General features: G+C 53.1%; 1 long non-coding RNA gene across 1 annotated transcript; it reads left to right on the top strand.

The window, feature by feature from the left end:
* The first annotated feature begins 214 nt into the window (after positions 1-214).
* Positions 215-4,184, top strand: LOC309664805. Its single transcript, XR_014266055.1, has 2 exons — positions 215-1,821; positions 3,991-4,184. It is a non-coding gene; the product is annotated as an uncharacterized lncRNA (long non-coding RNA).
* The last annotated feature ends 5,611 nt before the right edge of the window (positions 4,185-9,795 follow it).

Below are 9,795 nucleotides of genomic sequence, written 5' to 3'. Positions count from 1 at the left end.
CCCACTCTCCACTCACCCTCCTGGGGCTTCCACGGGCCAACTGGGCAGCTCTGGTATGTCCTGGGGTCCCCATCACTGCCTCCAGAATGTTCTGACCTACTGGTAGCCAGAGGGGGATTAAGGTGAGCAGGCTTCCTTGGGGCTCCAGGGCTGATGGGGGTTGGGCTCTGTGTGAACTTCACCCTCCTGGGAGGTGGCTGGCCTGGCCCGGCCCCACCCCGGGCTCCATCAGTGTGGTGTGTAGCCTTGGCGCGGCTCCTGCCCCATGGCACATGGCCCTGGGGAGGTGTCAGTTTCCAAAACAAGAGCATTCCCCCCCCTCCCCCCGCTCCGCCTAAGTCCATGGCCCTCTGCTTAAGGCATCAGGCAGCCTGGAGCCTGGATCTGCACTCTGCTGCTACTAGCTGGGTGACCTTGGGCAAACCAGCATATCACTGAGATGATAATATCACCTCCTTCATGGGATGTTCTGAGACACAAATGGGAGAATATATGTGCAAGCCTGAGCGCAGTGAATTTCAACCGCTGTTGGTTCCTATCTTCCCTATTGAAGGAGGGAGAGAGGTGAAAGTGGCTTTTACGAGCAGTCCATTGGAAAAGAGTTGCAGGCTTTGTCCCAGGGCTCTGTCGGAGGGTGGGGCTGCTGCAGCTTCCGAAGGTAGCCTGAGAAGGGACAAAGAACAAGAACAAGATGCCTCAGGGCCCAGGATGCTGCGCTGTTCACATGGAGACTAAGCCCCTTCCCCAGAAACCTGCTCTCCAGATGGGGTGGGAGGTGACACACAGTTGAATTCAGTAGGGCCCCCTTTGAGCCCTGTGTCCAAGTGTGAGTGGCTTGCTGGTGCTGGCTCCACTGATAGGGCCTGGGAATCCACGCAAAAGTGAGTGCGTGAGATGGGCGCATGCAGGGCCAGCCCGTGCAGGGACATCATAAAGGTTATAAACACGCAATAAAGGGTGATGGAATGGGCGCCAGGAAACAATGGCAAATCTGCCTTCATTGAGTTCTGCTCCAGGACTCGGTTGAATGTTAAGGGTAAATGACCAGGGATAAAATTCACCAGATGATTGGGATTTTTAAGGACTCCTCAGGCTTTCTTATGCCAGTGCCGTCGAGTGGGTGGGCTGGAACTCTGGGGCTCTGTGGACCTGCGGCTTCAGAATCACCCAGGGAACCTCTGATAAACACAGATTCCTGGGGTCTCCCTGTAGAGATTCTGGTTGGGCCAGGCCTGGGGCATCTGCATTAAAATCCTTTCCTAGAGTTGGAACCACTGCGATAGATAACTATGGAGAAGAACTGGGCAAGGTGGTCTTCTCTCCAAAATCTAATTATTGGGGGCCCTGCTGGCAGGTGCCATGTCCAACCTGCCCAGACCCCTTCTTTGCGGGGCCAAGTCACGGGCTCCCAGATGTTGCCATCCCAAGAACCACACAAAGCCTCTGGCCTTTCTCTCCGAGCCTCTCCTCATTTTGCTCTGAAAACTCAGCCGAGTTTAACCTCCACAGAGGCTGACTTTCCTCCTCCCCCGGTATACTCCAGGTCACGCCTGGGGACGCATGAAGGATTTGACACCCACGTACACATTTGTCAGCTGCTGATCACACACCGAGCTGGAGGTGAAGGCAGCCGTCCAGGACACTGGAGGGACGATGTGTTCCAGCTTGCACGTGCTCAGCTGCCACCTGCAGAACCTGTTTGCCCACTCTCGCCCAGGACCGGAGCCAGAAGGAGCTGGGGCAGGACCGCCCTTCCTCTGCCAGCACTGGCTCCCTGCTGTGGAGAAATGGGAAGGGCCCGCGCTCCACAGGTGAGCTCAGGTGAGCCCTTAAGCGGCATCTGTGATATGGTGGGAGCCTTCCAGCTTGAGGAGGCCCACGGAGGCCTGAGCTTCCTGTCAGCTGGGTCACCTGGCACCTCCCCTTCACAGCCCGCCTCCCTTCCCCCCAACCATGAGTGTGTGTGACATTCTTAGACTCCTTTAAAGGCAGAGGGAGATGGATTTGCTTGCTCAACTTCAGGACCAGCTGTCCGAACCAGCAAGCCCTGGCCAAGCGCTTCAGCCAGTAGACCTGAAGACACTCCCAGAGAAGTTTTATAACTACTTCTGATTCACTTTGTTTGATTTAAATGTGCATCTGTAGTCTCCACTAAGCCTAATGTTTCTGCTGCAAATACTAAAGTCACCAGCAGGTCGAGGGTGGACGATCTCTCTGGTTCATTAGCTTATCTTCTCTTTGGTAGGAGACCCGTGTTATGCCCGGAATGTGGTGTGTCTGTCCACATACTGGTCACAGCAGGGAAGTGATTTAGATAAGGTTAGAGATGCCAGTAAGTCCGGTTTTGAATCCTGACTCTCAAAGACACCGACTTCTCACAGGATACAGGTGCTGGAGGTGTGCCTCCATCCTCACAAGTGGGCCATCTTCACTTGCTGGACATGAGGACCAGACCGTGTCTCTTGTTTCTCTGTGGTTGGTTGTACCACACTGCAGAGGCCACTGGCACAAATGAATTGGTTTCTTCCCAGTGGGGTGGGGAGACCTTGTCGTGTCTACATTATTAAATTTGGGAACTTGAAGGTGCTTCTAAAAGGAAGACGCTCACTGCTGTGTCACGTGGGCAGGCAAGTGGGAAGGATGGTCAGGGGCGTCTGGTTAGCAATCCCTGGGGAAGGTGACTCTGTCGTTGCGGTCTGACTGTCATGGATGAGATGGATGGATGAGGTCCACGGAGAATAGCTAGAGGATGGTCAGGCAGAAATCTCGGTTCTTATCCCTTGTGCTGCTTCAGGACTTCCTCAGTTCAAGGGTGGCTGATGGGGAAGACCTGGGAAGGGTACCGCCCCTCTGGCTTGTCTGCCCACATGCCTGGGTCCAGCGCAGCCTGTGGGACACGGATGGACTTTGGAAGTCACAGCTCAAGGGAACACGGCGAGCCGGAGACAGAAACTTCCATCTGACCCCAACTAGACTGACTGCCATTTGCCAGATCTGGGCTTGTTCACCCGGCTCTGCTCAGCCTGGCCATCGCCTGTGAATGGAGGTGACATCAGCTCCTATTTGTTGAAGGCTATGAGTGTTCCCCAGGCCTTGCTGCCTTTCCGACGTCACAGCAGCCCTGTGAGCTGGGGCTTGTCTCCACTCCATTTCCCACCAGGGAAGTATGTCTCACAGAGGTTGGGAAAGCAGTCCATGTCCCATGACCTGGCAAAGTAGGAGTGGCCCGTCACCCGCAGCCTGGTTTGGATGGCTGCTCTGTGCGGCACACACCCCCCCCTCACCCCCAGTTCTGGTGTAAGGTATAAAGAGATGCCCAGGACGGGATGTGAAGTCTGCGGGGCAGGGGGAGAGTCAGGCTCTCAGGGGGAGGAGGAGCCTTGCAGATTCAGAGCCCTGTCAGCTAAAGTGTAAACCTGTAGAATACGTGGACCTGGGACTGATGGGTAATTTACAGATTCTTTGCTAATGTATGAGGGACCTCCCTGTGAACCTGAGCTGGTCTGGGCCCACAGAGCTGGCTGTGGCAGGGCCAGTGTGTCAGAGGCAGAGGCTACCAGGTGGCTTCAGTGGACCCCACACACCTAGCAGGGCTGACATCTTGTGGATGGGTCTTCTTGCCACACCGGTCCAGGCGCTGACAAAGGCAACTCAGAGGGTCCACAGAAGGCTCTCCCTCAGCCACTCAGGCTCTGAAGCCTTGGAGGACAGAGCCTTATCAATCACCGTGGGATGCACAGTGTGCAAGGGCTGGGCTCTGCACAACCCCCTTGCCTCAGGCTGGATGTCCTCTCTGGTGTTGGTACTCCCAAGGAGGAAGAATCTGCAGTGGGTTTCCAAGGGGTGTGTTTGGTTGAAACGATCCTTGGGACTACTGGTGTTTTGTGGGCAGGGCCCAAACTTCCCGGAAATGCAGCTACCATATACGTTCAGGGAAGATCTCGACTCCATGTCGCTCAGAGCTTTGTCGATCTTTGTTTATAATTTCAGAAAACCACGGCACCGATGGCGATGCCACCATCCAGGGGGCTGAATCACTGAAGCAACACCCGCTGTCAGGCTGCGTCACACCTGCTGCAGCCCGGAAATTTTATACTTGATGCAAGTATTGGAGGACTTGATTATGTTATCTCAGGCAGCTGTGCCTAAACATTTACTATTGAAATAGATTATACATTACTTTTCTTCAGTTTTCTTTTATATTGACATTGTCATTTTATATTCTCTCTATCATCTATCGCTTATGTTGTTGTAGATACATGATATTATCCAGTTATTTAACTTCAGAAGAGTAAAGGGATTATTACAAATGTTTGTTATGAAAGGAGCAGATTGATCAGACCATCCATGTGCAAATTGATGCTGGAAACGGACGTGCAGCCCAGCCTCCCTCTGGCGCGCCTCCCTGTTGGAAAGGCAGCCTGCACCTGCATCAGGCCTGCTCTGACCTTGCTTGCCCTGCCCTGCAGGGGCCCCGACCCGACGTCCAGGCCAGCTCTGACTGTGGCCTGCCCAGCCACATCAAGGGTCTGCATGGAAGGCTTATTGTTGAATCTAAGGGGGTGCTTGAGGGCACCTGGGCTCTGAGGGGGGCAGACCCCAAGCCAGGGCCGACACATGTGCTTCCCTGGGACTTTTCAGTAGTGTTTGGAATGTGTGTTGACACAGGGTGGTAAGATGGCAGGATGGGAAATGGGAAAGGTGAGCTGGCACCGTCCAGTGGGCACCCAGAGGCCTGTTGAACCCTTGGGTTCTTTCCAATGCTTCAGAAGGAAAACATAAGGACCCCCAGAGCACTTCCTGTTTGGTCTGGGGTCCCTCTCTTAGAGGTCAGGGCCTTCATGTGACATAAGGAGCAGGCTGGTCTTAAACAACCACCCAACCTGGGCAACTGCTTCCGTCTCCTCGTAGCAGGTATGGGAGGAGCTGGGTTTCTTTGCTGACTCCACAACCAGCTTTGAGAACAGTTCCGGGAGAGGGTTCCAACACTGTTTGGGAAAGAATCCCGGAAGTAAGCACAGGGCCCTCCCAGGAGACCCCTTTGCCGAATATCTTCCCTTTGGTTGTATAAATTCTGGCAGGTTTGGTGAACAATAGGGAAGGCTTGTTCATTTACAGTCTTGTCATGTCCATTTTCCAGAGGATTCTAAGTTGAGCAATGTGAGTGCCGGCTACCACTGGTTACTGCGGAATCCAGCAGACAGCTGTCCTGGGGAAATCTGATATGAAGGATATGTGTGTGTGCCTCTGTGCATGTGCGTGCATGTGCATGAGCATGTAAAGGTGTGGACCCATGTGTGGGAGTGTGCACGCGTGTTGGCGTGTATGATTATGTGCATGTGCATATATACGTGTGTCTGTGTGCGTGCATCTGGAGGATCATCAAAGGGCTGGGACGAGGAATTCAAGCCCCCAGGGGCCCTTGGCAGCCATGCAGCGAGTCAGCAGGATTCACAAGACCCAGTGGCATTTGGAGGCCTCCATCTGTGTCTTCTAGGGTCTTCTGTCCAGCCTGTGGGCACATCCCCTTCTCTTGTTTGAAAGACAAGTTGGAGCAAATATGACTTGACGTGTACCTGGGTCCCAGTTCCTAGGTGGGTTTTCTGCTCCCCTCGCCTGACCAGTGACAAGCACGCCCAGCGAGTTGGCCAGGCAGTGAGGCTGCACTGAGACCCCAGCCTTCCTGGGTGCTGGGCCCCTCCCCTGCGCATGTGGGTTGGGATTCGGAACCAGGTTTTCAGCTGTGCACATACCATGAACTACATACCACCCCAGTGAAGTGCTGGCAGCATCCTAAGAGCAAATGCCTTAATATGTTGTAGTGAAACTCAGCAGGGTAATCAAGCCTCACATCCACCCGCTCAGGTTGAACTTTGTCTGCAAATGAGTTACAAAGCAATTTTCAGTTCTCAGAGCTTTTTGGATTTCGAATGACTGGTAAAGAATTACACATCTGCAAAAATAAACAGACCCAGTTGACATAACTAGACTAGAAAGTCAGACCTGGGTTTTGCCGGCACACAGTCTGTATGTGTGTGCGTGTGTGTGCATGTGCGTGTGTGAGTGTGTACTCTCTCCAGGCCTTAGGATGGTGGTGAGGTCAAAAGTCACCCCTAGATTAGCCCCCTCCTCAGGGCCTCTGCTGAAAGCGGCCCAGCTGCCGCCCCACGGCTGCAGCAGCAGATGGCCCCTTGCCTGGGGCAGGCAGGTTGGGGGCAGGGAGGCTAGGGCTGAGCTCTCAGCGCTCAGGCTGCCAGCACCCCCCCCTCCCCCAACACTCCTCTCAGTCAAGAGCGCCTGAAACGGTCAGTAGCTGCTGAGAGGGGACTCAGAGGGGGAGGCACCTTAGGTGGGAGGTGAGGGGGACCCGGGGACAGGCTGTGGCTGCTCTCAGGGAAGGAGAGCTTGGAGAGAGAGCCCCGGGGACAGGCTGTGGCTGCTCTCAGGGGAGGAGAGCTTGGAGAGAGAGCCCCGGGGCCAGTGGGGCAGGTGGATCATCCCCTCGACGATCTGGAGGGAGGGTGGGGAAGGGTGGGTGCGCCTGCAAGGACAGCAAGGATGGGGAAGGGCGTGGGCTAGAGGCGACCCTGCACCTGATGCATTTAGCAAAAACACCGCCCACCTACGCGCCAACTTTGGGATGGGTGCTGCCACTGAGCTCTTCGAACATGTCTGCACGGGAGCCAGAAGTGTCTGGGGTCAGAGAAGGGGTGGCTCATTTGTCACAATGTCAGGCTGTGCTTGTCTCTCTGAGGTCCCCAGGCTGCTTTCCCCTCTCAGCAGAGCGCTGGGGCCCAGACCAACCCTCTCGGGCTTTCGTGGAAGCCGCACTCAGTGACGGGGCATCCTCGAGGGAGAAGCTGCCCTCTACGCAGGGCCCGGAGGCAGGGCTGCATGACGTCACCAGGGATGCTGACTGGCCCTGCGTCTTGAGCGGGGGCTGCAGGGCGTCTGCCATTGCCTGTGACAACCCATGGTCCTGGCAGAAGGGGTCACCCAGGTCTTGGGGTTGCCTGAGGCCCAATGAGTCTGAGATTGGGTTGCCTACACCCTCAGACAGACGGGGCCTAGAGTTACCTTTAAGCTAATTTAAACAAAAATAATGAGAAGTGATATCTGAGGTCCATGGTGAGCGTCACCTTACAGATCATTTTACCAGAGGCATCTGGGATTGGAGAGTCATCTCAGGGGCTGACTTGAGGGAAAAGCTCTGGGTTTGTGACACCCTTGTGAGCACAGAAGACATTTTGAGAAGGGGGTTTCCTACTGGAAAGATTCCATGGCCGGAATCAAGGGTCTAGAAACTCCTTATCATACTTTCTTTTTTCCAGTTGGAGATTAAGAAAAGAAGTGTACAATAAATATGAAATATCCTATACATACAAGAGTCTAATTTATATGTACACTAGAAAGAGCAATAATGAAAAACACCACACGCCTCGGGTGGGCGCCCAGACTAATGGTAGAATGTGATGCACACTCCTTTTCTCACTTTAGCTTCAGAAACCACTGATCTGAATTCTGTTAATCGTTATCTCATCTTGTTTAAAGTTTTACTGTTTATGGAAGTCTTGCTCAGCAATAGATTGCTAAATTTTGCCAGTTTTTGAACCTTTTACAAATAAAATCATATTGTATAAATCCTGTGATTTGCTTTTTTCTGCTCATGAGATTCATGCACGTTGAGGCATAGACCTGTCGCCCAATCATTTCCACTGCTGCATAGTATTCCATTGTAGGAATTATTTGGATTGTTTTCAGGCTTTTGCTATCGTAAGCAATGCCCATCTGAATATCCCTTAAAGGCTCAGATCCCAGAGTGTGACTGCTTTGGTTCAAATCCTGGCTGCCAGTTTCCACTAGTGTGACCTTGAATAAGTCAATGTACCCTCTGTGCTCCAGGTTCCATACCTGTAAAATGCAGATACTAGTATGTGCATTAGAAAGCTGTAAGGAGGATTAGGTGAGCTAATTTAGATAAAGCACTTAAAATGACAGCTGGCATGGTCATTTTAAAGATCAGATATGATGAGGTTGGTGGTAAGGATAGTGGTGATGATGATGGTGACAGTGATGGTGGTGGCGGGGATGGTGATGGTCATAGTGATGGTGGTGATGATGGTGATAATGATGGTGGTAATGATGATAGTGATCATAATGGTAATAATGATGGTGATGGTGGTGGGGATGGTGGCTTGGAGGGGATGGTATGACAACTGCTTGGACACATGTGCAAAAAAGAATCCCTTTATATAATACTTTAGTCTCCTCTTTTACTGAAACCCTTTATTGGTTTCCTTCTGTGAGCAATAATTAGCTCATAACTCCTTTCCCATCCCTTTCCTCTTCCGAGCATCTTGTCTTGCCCCAGTGATACTCCGAGCAAGGCTTTACCTTCCTGGCATCCTTAGCTGAACTGAGCTGAGGCTTAAGGAGGGCCTGGGTGGAGAGTTCCAGGTCCTGGCGGCCAGGTGCTCTTGGTGTGCTGTAGAGTTGTGTGTGCAGAGACCCATGCCTGGGACACCAACAGTATCACCTGTGTAGACCAAGAACATCGAAGTAGCAACTCAGCCAAGGAAAGGTTGCAGGAAGAGGCCCTGTGGGACACTTGGAGCTAGAGCCTGAAGTCGGAGGTCTTTTGAAACTGGGGGTGGGGTCCCAAGGAGACATGTGCTTGGAAAGGGACCGGCCATCTGGTAGGACTGCTTAGGGTCTTTTTAAGTTCGTGAGGAGAAGTCAGAGTGATTAAAAGTATCTCATCCAATGACATTTACCAACAGAAAAGAAGTGTAGGGGGAGGGTCGGGGCAACAATCCCGTGGGTCCCTTCCCTCAGTCTGGCTTGTTAGCCTGTGCTGGGCATCGCCCTAGACCCCGGAGGTAACACAGTACCACGGTGCCTACATCCTCTGCCCTTAGGAAGCTGGTCAGGGAACAGTGTAGGGTGAGATGACAGATACTCTGGGGAAGGTAAAGCAGGGTGAAGGATGGGGGATGGGTGCTGGCAGAGGCAAGGGGAAGCCTGCTGTCAGCTTTCCTGAAAAAATGAGAAGGCACCGTTTTGGGATGTGCCCGGGCCGAGAAATGACTGTGGGGCCTCTGGGAGGAGAAAGCTTGGAGTGTTCAGGAAACCCAAAGGAGATCCCTGGGCGAGAGAGTGGAGCAGCCGGGAGAGGCTGCAGGTGAGGCAGAAGGTGGTGTGCAGGTGTGCAGGTGTGCAAGAATCAGAGTCTCCAGTGGCTCCTGGGTCTGGGAGGTGTGAGCTGCACACTCCCCCATGGTGGAGAGTGGGTGGCGGGGGGGACGACCCAGCATTTGGTCCCCACGTCCTGTGCCCTTGGTGGGAGGAGGCAGCTCCCAGGATAGCACCTGGAGGCCAGACTCACCCAGAACTCTTTGGCTTTGAGGGTATGCCTTCAGGACAAGAAGTATTCCTGTTTGAACTGACCGCCTCACCCCTTATCTAGACACAACCACAGGGACAGACCGATGGGGGTCAATTTGTGTCCCTCCTAAATTCATATGTTGGAGTCGTGACCCCCAGTACCTAGAATGGGATCTCACTTAGACAGAGGGTCTTTATAGAGGCCATCAAGATAAAATGAGGTTCTTAGGGTGGCCCCCAGCCTAATATGACTCGTATCTTTATTACAAAAGGGGAATTTGGACATGCACACAAGGAGATGCCGTGTGAAGATGGAGGCAAATATTGGGGTGATGGATCTACAGGCCAAGGAATGACAAGGATTGCTGGCAAACTACCAGGAGCTTGGGGAACAGCCTGGATCTCCCTTAC

Source organism: Balaenoptera physalus (assembly GCF_965194825.1).
Source record: "Balaenoptera physalus genome assembly, chromosome: 7".
NCBI classification, from domain to species: domain Eukaryota; kingdom Metazoa; phylum Chordata; class Mammalia; order Artiodactyla; family Balaenopteridae; genus Balaenoptera; species Balaenoptera physalus.
Note: the sequence above shows the minus strand (reverse complement) of the source record. Positions and strands in the feature narration are given on the sequence as shown.